The 11695-nt window shown below is 33.6% G+C and overlaps 2 non-coding genes across 2 annotated transcripts; both read left to right on the top strand.

The window, feature by feature from the left end:
* The first annotated feature begins 7437 nt into the window (after positions 1-7437).
* On the top strand, positions 7438-7509 carry Trnah-gug. Its single transcript has one exon. It is a non-coding gene; the product is annotated as a tRNA-His (tRNA).
* Positions 7510-9842: 2333 nt separating this feature from the next.
* Trnah-gug lies at positions 9843-9914 on the top strand. The gene has a single exon. It is a non-coding gene; the product is annotated as a tRNA-His (tRNA).
* Positions 9915-11695: the final 1781 nt, after the last annotated feature.

Raw genomic sequence — 11695 nt, 5'->3', positions numbered from 1 at the left:
TTTTTTTTTTTTACTTTTACTGTAGAAGAAGTTTTCATAACATTTTTTCTACACTCATTGAAACGCCTCCAGTGTATAAATTTTGAGCAACGCCGTCTGAGGCCACAAAATCGATTGCGTATATCGTCAGTTGTTCTTAGTTCGGTTGTATTAATGGAAAAAAATGTTCGTGAATTGTCCCAACGATACGATGTTTTGTAAGCTTGTGGGCGGTATTATTCTTTCCAAGGCCTTGCTTTAAGGTTTCCAATAAACAGTTAATTGTGTACTAAGCAAAGCAGATCCTGATCCTGGTCCTGATGTTACACTGATCTTCACAGCTTATTATTCACGGGTCTATGCATACCAGACAAGTTTCGTTGGCAACGACAATGTAAGACAAGCTTTCTTTCTGGCGATAACCATGTCTCATGAAACTTCACCGCTACTCGACATTTTCTCAGCAAAATTTCCTCCAATATTGAATGGATTCGAGTTTCTAACACCAAAGGGCACTAAACATGCGCATCATAATAAAAGATTGAGTTTGCGTCTAACTGTTTAATGGGACACTAGCGCCTATACTAAGTATTAATGTAAAATTGAACTTATTTAGTAAGCCTCGTACAAGTCATGGATAGGAAAAGTTTTCCTTAAACGAAAAAAAAAAAAAAAAAAAAACCATTTACAAATTAAAACTTGAGTAGGGAGAATCAACGAAGAGTTGTCATATTTTCTCTCCCACTTCCGTTATAGACAACTAGTGACATCAACTTATATATCAAATCTATTCAATTATTCCTTATTTTTTAATCTAATAAATTAAAAATATTTATTGCAAATCGCATATATGTATATATATATATATGCATATATATATGTTTATATATATTATAAGTATGCATGTATGCTTGTTTAAGCATGTTAATATATTTAATTCTATCGCATAATTTTTATATGGTTCATAAACATTTCATTGTAATGCTTGTTATCGTGTGCTAGTGTAGAAATTTTAGTCAGCTATTTAGATAATATTGTTATATTTATTGTTGCATTTGCCAGCAACATGCGATTATGGATCGCATGTACATATATTGCTTAAGTGCGTGTTGTTGCCTGAATGGGATGTAAAGACTTCTCTCTTATTTATCTCCCATATTAATTGCTATTGTTGGGAATGTATCAGGCTTGAGTAGATAAACGCAACCAACGGACATAATATTAAGCTTTAAATAAATTTGGTTAAATCTAAGGCATTTCAAAGTTCAAGCAGAATTGAAATTGCCTTTCACCTTAACGATTTTGGTCGGGCACTCTTTTTTTTTTTCTTATTTTTTTTTGGATTAATCAATGTTATCAATGATTTAGTTCTAGTTCTAGATAAAATTCCCAAATGGGGCTTAAATTAACCGGCGTGGAAAAGTAATAATAAAAATAATTTATTTATTCTATTGCTCTTCTTCTTTCTGTTCTACGATAGTTCAACTCATTGCTGAGCATTTGATTGTTCTAAAATTTCCGCCAATATTTCCATTTTCTTAGCCCACCCACATTGACGAAACGATAAATCACTACATATATTAACTTTGTCACGGATTCTTTGATTGGATTTAGTTAAGAGGACGCAGACCGAAGAAGTACTTCTTTTCTTTAACACAATGAGCAGGACATGGAGATCATCTAGCTGCCGACCCTGTCCAGTCGTTTCTGACGATATCGTACAGTAGTGTTAGGCGGGCTGAGAGCACTTTGGGAGATTGATTGCATTAGTGTTCATTCCCACGGACCAAAGAACCTAAAGACTACAGGTGCGTGGCGTCCGCGGGAGACAGATTGTGCAAACGGAATTTTTTGTGTACGCATGATGCAGTCGTCGAGGGATCTCCGTTACTAGCCGCTGGCTAAAAATCTTCGTTGAATATCGTCATAGACTTTCTGTCGGGGAGACATTAAATAAGCCTAAATGCTCCCCTCGCTTAAGCGTCAGGTGGTAGTCCGCAAGCATTCTCTCGTCCGCTCCCAGATTCGACGCATATTGCGGCTATTAGTGAAGATTATCTTCTTCGTCGAAGCGTACCAGCTATGGCTTATCAAATTTACACTTTGTGTCAGCAGGCCTTGCGATGTTTTAGCCAGTTGAGCTTTGGAGAAGCACTTGACACTTTTTGCTTTAAGGCATTTGGGTTGTCATCTACATGTTCCACTTCCATCTTACACAAATAGCTTATTGCTCATATACGTATCTTATTAGCTGAAAGATGTCGGCTTATCTTAAACATTTCGTTTGTGATAATCTTCTTAAATGACGTCATTGACTCACGTTCCTATCCATCCTCCAATGAACTTTCTTTTTAAGAAACTTGACTTGAATGCAAATTCAATTATGAACTTTTCACACCACTCACTTGAATCAGTATTTATAATTTTTGAACGTCACAATACTATCACCCTAAATACTATTCTATTGTCAGTTGCCAAGCGTTTCCATGTTTGCATCAATTTAGTGGCCTACACTCAGTTTAATATATATATTAGTGGTCATCGTGATTCTTGGGCAGGCAAATACATGCTTTTGCTTCTTCTTTTCTCTCCTTTATTTACTTAGTTATATAAAAATTTTGCAGTTTGAAAAATCTCTTCTTCTTTTCCATCTATATGGTTATAATATGAGATCGATTAAGCCTTCAATCTTAAGCGTGGTTTACTTCGGCTGTTTTGCACTGCGAGAGATTCTACGAGACTTTTTCACACGAATATCCTTTCGGCAATCACCATGTTCGCCCGATTTAGATTCCAGTAACTCCTGGCTATTTTCGAAATTATAGAAATCGCTGCGAGAAATTCGTTTTGGAAATTGTTTTTTTTTTTTTTTTGTATGAAAATAATGAAGTGTATTTTATTAACTACTCAAAAAAAACAAATAGAAATAATAAAACAAAAAATTGACAAGTGATGCTCTTAGCGGTATCCGTTTAAAAACCCATCTACAACAAAGGGAAAAAGTTATTTTGTAACTTTTGTAACCTATTAATGTGGAATAACACTCTTCAGGTACACAATGCCATTTTTATTTCGGAGTTATACTCGTGTGAAGATTTCCTAAAAGTCGTGGCCATTAGATAGCGAGTAAATATTCATTTTCCGTTTAAAGCGAGCGTTTCATTAGTGACGACTTTCATTATAGATATTCAGTGAAGAACGAATCGCGTTGGTACAATAGATCCCGAAATATTAATCAACGAAAAATTCTTGCATGATTTGGTTGGAAAGTCCATTTTCCCAAATTCAAGTTGTATTAAAAATTTTAATTAGTTGCTGCTGATAGATCAAGTATCCTAAATTCGTTAAATTCATCTACAATTTTATTTACAATATGAAGACACCTGCACCTATTCATTAAGAGTTTACAAGAGCCGATAAAGTTCTTAGTAGTAACTTTGGTTCACGATATTTTTTCCCTTATCTGTGATATCACTCTGGTCATAGCTAGCCACAAATGTTAGGGGTTCGTAGATAATGTATTTAAACAGTTAAAGAATTGTAGTGTCAAAGTCAATGATTGCCAAGATTCGCACAAGGCGCTCTGAAATTCTTTATGTATTCTCCCTTTGTAATAAAAGGGTTTCAAGTCATGGATTCACACGTAGTTGTTATGTGTGTCTTTGCAGGATCCTATGCACTAAAGACTTTTTAACGATATCTTAAAAACGAAGTGTTAGGAAACCGATAATCTTGTTGTACATAAGAAGTATATTGAATTAAGGTAACGAACCTAATCGCCTACATGCTGGACGCAATTTCGTCAGATATTTCTCTTATCTCTGAAGACGAAGTGTGCACGTTTCAGGTAGACACTTTGAGTTAAAGTGAGACGTAGAAGGAAAGTTGGAGTAATTGAGCCACGAGATTTGATTACAAACTGATGAACAAAACCTATGTTTTGTTTTATTTAACCGCATATTTCCGCATATTTTTAATACTGTATTTACTATACAAATTATGCCTGGCCAAAGTAAGCCCAAGTTTGCCATTTACTATTGGAAATAGTGCGATCGTGAACAACGAATCAATAAATCATTTAAATAATTGCCAGGCCTTAACAAGAATAAGGAACGAAAATTTCTCAACATTTTTCCACTACTAATGTAAAATTTTTTCGTTCCTCCTATGCCCAATCCATTTCAATGTTATGCAACAGTCATTTTGTATTGATATAAGTCAGCATCGATTGTGTCTCATATTAAATAAATTATGAAATAATTATATATATATATATATATATATCGATTACTTTGATCGATTATTAATTGAAGAAGGAAAGTGTTATATTCGAATTTCCAATATGCGATAAATTGCTGAATGCCAATACATATACATCGTAAAGTACCGCGCAATCAAACTGCATCTCATTAAAATTCAAATAGAAGCGTATAAATCATGTGATCGTACACTTGCTTTAGCAATTGTCCAATCATACCGCATTATGGGACAAAAAGTGCACTTATACTTACACTTACACCACTGTAATATAATGTATAAAACGTAAATATCTATAGCGAAAGCCATAAGAGAATGAGCAAAGTTAGCCGGTTAATCAGGCTTAATAAAACAATGTGTAGCGGATATCAGTGGCACTTTATCTTGATTGACACGCGCATGCAATGCGTTGACATAATGATGGACATGTGAAGCAATGACAAAAAATAAAAAATAAATAAATAAATAAATAAGTAAAACTAAAATGTACAAAAAAAAAAAACAACAACGAAAAAAAAAAAACGAAAACATGTGCGCCGGCGCAAAGATTTCAATATAAATTAAAAGTTTAACTAGGCTTGAGAAATTTAACATTTAATGATTTGCTTATTTATATATTAGTATATCGTTCTGATATTCAAATTGTGCGAATTTATTCAGAGTTTAAGTAAATTATGAATGCATTTTAATCATTAGCTTTCCTATATATCTCTTGCAATACGCCCGTGGCTTATATAAAGTTGAAAATATTTGCTGACATTACTACAATAGAGCGCTGATGTTTCCTTTAAGATTTGATGACAATTCCATCAAATTATTCAATTTCAATTTACGTTTAATGGCAGTCATTGTTTATGTGGACAGGCTCTCACACACAGAGCGAGAAGTTGCTGCACCGGAGGTATACATGTATTCTCTAAATATATGTAGATAGTCTACTGTATCTCTTGTGTCACAAAAGGAGCTTAAAAAAAAAAAAAAAAAAAAAAAAAACAGAAAAGCAAAGAAAAACAATAATAGAGAGCCGCCGCCTCGAATAGTTAAGGTGCAAGACATACACTGTGTATGTTATGTCAATGGACTTCAATCTCTCTGAAAACGTAAGAGACGACACCAAATGGATGAATTTCCCAATTAAGTCTGATGCGTGGTGGCTTTAAGTCAATCACAATGATGGACAATCAAATCAATCGATGCACTTTTTTGCATAACAAATGCAAACGTAATTTTTCCAATTTTGATTTATTTATTAATACATATCTTTATTCATTTTTTCTGTAATGATTTTTTTTTTTGCTTTTCTTTCTTTCTTTTAATACACTATTCCTTAATTTGTCTTCATGCATTAATCTCTTTAGCAATTATTGTTATAATATAATGTATGTAATAAATATTTACGTTATGTGCTCCTTGTGTTCTATATCCCTTCATTGAGATAATGTTGGCAATGATGGTTGTATTGTAGTCTATCCTGTTAATGACTTGGAGTGTAGCCAAAAATGTTATGCTTTTCTTTCTAATTAGTATCTAATGCTTATATATAAATATGTAAAAATGTATTTATTATAAGTCGTCTTATTTTTTTTTTGAGTTTCATTAGACAAATAGACAAAATACTTAAAAAAACTGTATTCATCTTTAAGAGAATTTTTTAATACTAGTCTCACTTTAAATATGTATTGAAGATCTTCCCAACAGTCCTGTGCGGAACAAAGTCATGAATTCGTTTGTGTCTCACATTTAGCTTGCAACAAATACCTTTTTCTATTGTGCCTATCGTAAGGTAGCAGCAAGAGTTATTAATACGTACGACGATAAAATCGGAAATAAGATTACTCGAGTTCGAGCCTCACCTGGCGATACCGATTCAATGTTTATCGAAAGGAGGAAATGAAGGAAGTGAGCTTGTTTTCGTTTTATTTATGTTAATGTCGGTCTCTTTTGCTGTTAGTCTTGCTAGAATAAGAACGTATGGCGTACCAGAATTTTCCGTGATAAAGATAAAATATATAATCCAAAAGCCATCAAATTGTGATTAAACGCGACCCAATAATTTAAACCCGTAGTAAATTATTTTGGGAGACAATACTCGTCTTTCAATCACAATATAGTTAAAGACCATGTTAAAGACTCTGCATAGTCATATTGAGAGTATTCATCAAAAAATGTGTTCTTCTTGTATATTTTGGAAAAGTAGAAACTTTGCATTAAACCGTGTTATACCTCATGTTGTTTGATATGCCTCCCCTTTCAGAATATGTGGCGCAATAAAAAGTGAATAGAGGAGTTCCGTTGTCAGTCAAAGTGTTCGAGTGTTACCGGATTTTATCATTAACAATTTTTTTGGTCAAATCGCTGGTTTCAAAACTCTCTGGGATAAACAGAATATAAACAAAATAATTAAAAACAAAAAACTAATTTTTTACTCCTTTCTCATCCTTTGGCCGATTTCGTTCATTACATGCGACAGCTTCCAATGTTTCGGCCAAATTTCAAATCGATAGCTTAATTTTCGCGGCCGAAGAATACTTACAACAGACATTACATCAACGAAAATGCTTAAACCAAATCAAAATTTGATCCTAATCAAGAATACATATGTTTTGTACAGTCTCTGAAGTGACTCCCTGGGCGTTGCAAACGTTTAACGAAATGAATATACCCCTTATCCTTCGTGTGAGGGATATAAAAAAAGAGATAACCACTTAACTTATATGTTTACAGCTAGTAATATACGTAAGAATTTCAATAATAATCAATTTTTATATAATTGAAGCCTTTAAATGGAATCTTGACTACCTAAGAAAGAGCAACCATTTGTTCAGGAAGAAGATTTAAAAAAAAGGTATCGAAACTTCCCCATGCTTCGAGAAAAGCACATATAAATGTTCATGTATCCGTGCACTGGTATACGATTACGTGCTGAAACCACACACCCTCTCCCCCACCCCAATCTCTTTACACAACATTTGAAGGATCATTTAAGTTATCTAACAAAACAAAAGTAGATCTTCTGAAAGAACTGTGGTCGTGTTGCCGCTTTAATTGCTTTCAATGTTAATACTTACGCAATGTATTATGAATAATGTATCTGGTTGATTGTAAATTTTTTATAAAAATTGCAAACTTATTTATGTTTTATAAATCAATGCCAATGAAATTTATAGCCAGTTTGACAAACCCTCCAACACCCGATTGGTAGCCGCGATCGTCTAGTGGTTAGGACCCTACGTTGTGGCCGTAGTAACCCAGGTTCGAATCCTGGTCGCGGCAAAGCAAGCAATCATGGGCAACAATTTTTTGATTTCTTTTAAATAAATTTTTTAAAATTAATTTTAAATTTAAGTTTATTTGTTAATACAATGAAAATTTATAGCTTATAACATAACATAAAAAATAAATCTTGATGTCTTATGTATTAGTTTTTATTACACTGAACAATTTTTGCTAATTGAATTCTGAAACTAGTTTTCGTATATCTTGCGACTCTATAGACAAGTTTGACCAGTCGAATATTAATTTTTTTGTTTTTTCTAAAAGTGAGACGAATTACTTTTAGACATTCTTGATCGTATAGTGAGATTGTATCACATTAGCCATTAATTTTAAACGCAAGGTAGCATATAAACATGACTTTGAGGTAATCTTTTGACACCTGTTTGCTGTTTGCTTATTTTTATTGTTTCTTAATAAAATTCATGTCAAAACTGATTGAAATTTGTTTCATTGGAAATAGATTATACTATTTCGAATCTTAAACAGTGGATAAAATAAAAACAAGTAAGGAAGTTATATTCGGCGGGGGCCGAATCGCACATACCCACCACTATCTTTTTCGCATTCTACTCTCCAAGTTCTTTTATTTGATGTTCATACCGTTGGTATTATTAAGAAAAAATTTATTGCGGTTCATTTTAAAATTGGCCCATTTTTAGGCTGATAATAGATCTTCGTATAAGGATTATACAAAATAGCTTTAAACATTCGGTCTTGTTTGCCTTATGATTATATAAACATAAAACGTCAAAAAAGTGAAAACAAACGATATTTAATCATTTGTAACTTTGTGTAGGCATGGCGGATGTTTTTCACTTTTTTCATTTTTCAAAAGGGTAGCGTGCTTCGTAAAGTAAATGTGAAAAATTTCAGGCTTCTAACTTTTACAATTTCCGAGTAATGAGCGAAAATCGAAAAATTTTCGTTAAAAAAAACCGAGTTGCGTTCAGTTTACGTACAATTGCGCATTTCTGCTCCCATCGATTTGGCCCTCCATACAGAAACTTCCAATGTTTTTATTAAAATAGAAATCGATATATTCATTCTTGCGGCCAGGAGGGTGCCAACAACACAACCCACATAGAAACACACACAGATAGACATGTCTAAATCAACTCAGAATTTCACGCTGATCAGGAATATATACACTTTATAAGTAAGTAAGGTCTCTGAAGTTTCCTTTTGGATATTACATATATTATGGGAAAAAACAAATTGAGTATAGCCCCATCTTGCAGTTGTGGGAATAAAAAAAAAGCATTTAAATCTTAAATATTCATGAGGTGGCTTCTCTTCAATACGAATAGACTGATTTTTCAATGAAATAAAAAATGTAGGATTATTTTGTCATGTTGAACAGAAAGTTCAAGTCAGAATTATAGTTTTCAGTGAGGACACATCCACATAAACAAATGTCCGCATAGATAGCGCTCTTCACGCTTACCAAATAGATATCTAAAGCTTTGGGTCTTTGTCGTAATAATAAATGTAAGGCAAAGCCTGGACATCCTAAACTTTAAGTGCTAGTCGTCTAACGATATCGTTTTGATGATAGCTTTCATTTACGCAGATCGATAGTATCACTCTCGCTGAACACATCTCGTTTTGGTGAGTGCATGATAGCCGGCAATCGCTCTCTTTCAATCGACTAAATTCAAAAGTGTAGCAAAGTCTATATATATATAAAAAAAAAAACTTTCATAAACTTAATTTTTCATGGCCATGAGAAATGCAATAATCACTTTGTGCAAATCACAATATATTAAATTAAAAGAAGAAAGTTATACATGCTTTAGAAATGTGTAACGTAGTAGAAGTCGCCCATTCGAGTGCCGGAGTGAGTGTTTCTTTGTTTGTATGGGCGGCAATTCTGTTCAGGGTTTCTTAATATGATGCGAAATTATTATATATAATGTTTTTTGTATGACGTCACATTGCGTGAAATGCAGGCGAAAAGCAGGAACATATACATTTTGTATCTTTAAGTTCATGTATTGTCGTTTGTATGTACAAAAAATGCTCTCAATGATGATTGCTGTTATATAACGCTTTGCCTATAGTAATTAAATATTTCAAAATTTTAATTTGCCCATAAGTGCATGCAGACGAGTAGAAGAAATTTACACTTTCCCAAACTACTTTTGATGAGCGATTGCTATGAATATGAACGCACAAGCGTATAAATTTGGCTATGATATACAATTGTAAAAAAACTTTATATAGATAACGGTGAAGCTTACCAGTTTTCTAAGCTTTTTTGTTTTAATACTTTTTACGTTATAAACGTTTTAAATACGATATATAACAAGGTAAGTCACAAGCCTTCGGTAGCCGTGATCGTCTAGTGGTTAGGACCCTACGTTGTGGCCGTAGTAACCCAGGTTCGAATCCTGGTCACGGCAATGTTCATATGAAACATTGTCACGGAGAGGGCGTTTCTTTTTTTTAATTTTTTTTTAGTTGTTTTGTTTTTTTATATTAGTTAAAGTTGTGTGACGAGAGCCTTACGTGGTAAGTTTTTTTCTACTCACCCTCTCGTGTTATAAAAAATAATTCAATTAAATTTACGTTTAACGACAAACTGAAGAAACTTGTAGTAATTAACGTGAAGAGAAATTTGCAAAAGAAGTTATTAAAGTACAGAGAAATGATGTGCGTGTGTGTATATTTTCGTTTATTTGATTTGAGACAACATTCATATAACAACAACCGAAAATTTTCGGATAGGTTTATTTTGTTTGCTACGCTTAGAAGGAGATTTCAAAACTGAATGAAGTGCTGGCAGACTAGCAGCAGAGTACATATATTGTCCATCAGTATATCGAATTCTTAATCGATCTAATCACGTATGTCCATCTCTCTGTGATAAGACGTCCTACCTAGTTTTTGCACATAGGTTGGCATTGAAAGTGATCCAAATCAGGCAGGGATAACACACTGTAATACAATACAATACAATATAACATAAATTAAACATGTTTTTGTTTTTACTCGTTACCCTTAAGTTAGTGGGTGTGTGAACATGACTCCGCCTTTTTTATAAGCGAGAGCTTACTTTATACGGTAGGGCGTTGAATAGAACTAGAATTTTTTTCATTTGACAGTACTGTCGTTATATCAGTTACCGAACTAAAGTGTTCACAATTAAGTTCCTTGGAGCGATCCAAAGGGGTAGTTCTTTGCCAAAGAACCTTCATTTATTGGAAGATTTATTTCTTCTGCTTAATTCGAAAGATTGCGCTGCTAAATCCCTACAAGTGGTGGAGAGTCGATGCATTACGATATCTAAAGCCCAAATAGTAATGTGAATCATGTGAATCATTAACATCGACGACAAAGGTGAATGGCCCCACGATATCGCCATTTAGAAGATTTAGCTGATTATGATGTATGAGCAATATGCCAGACGTATATGAAGCTTCGACCCTATATAGTGAAGCTCACTCAAGACAAGTTGGTAGTTCTAGCCTGGAATGGCCTACCTTCGCCGCTGTAATTAATAGGGATTATTGCTTGCGATTAAAACTGGGTTTCAATAGATGACTTATTGTTTGTGCGAACGATGTTTTTATATATGGGAGATTTTGTGCATAGCCTTTCTCACCCAAGTCATATTTTACATAAAAGCTTTCGCTGGATAATAGATTGGACAAAGTTACTAGTAACAGTTCTTATTTATAGTATACCTTCAATCTTAATTTCAAAAACAGCAGACCCTTATTAACAGATCTAATAGAATCGATAAGACGATAAAGATTTCCATATATATGTTCTATGGATAGTTCTAAATCGCAAGGATTGGCCAATTCAATCTTACACAAAATTGAAATTCAATTTCCAAGATGGTGCGTATAAAAGATCCTTTTCTAAGTACGATCGCACTCGGCCATCATCAAGAACGATCTAGTATTGCCTTGGCATTTCTCTGATCTAAGTATCCCTTCATTATGCCTGCATTTGTGTCTTTGTCCCAAACCCGCCCATATCCAAGAACAACTTTTTTATCATAAATAAAAAACAAACCCTTTATGTTAACAAAAGAGATAATGAAAACAAATTTATTCCATGAGGCCTCCGAGGCATCCTTTTCTTGGGTGTTGCAAACATTACGACTAAAGGGGGAATATCTCCTATCCTTTAGCGATTGGGTGGAAGCTGATGGGGCGACCATTTAAAATAGCAA

The sequence above is a fragment of the Glossina fuscipes genome, unplaced genomic scaffold (genome assembly GCF_014805625.2).
Source record: "Glossina fuscipes isolate IAEA_lab_2018 unplaced genomic scaffold, Yale_Gfus_2 0, whole genome shotgun sequence".
Taxonomy (NCBI): domain Eukaryota; kingdom Metazoa; phylum Arthropoda; class Insecta; order Diptera; family Glossinidae; genus Glossina; species Glossina fuscipes.
This window is presented reverse-complemented; position numbering and strand designations above follow the sequence as displayed.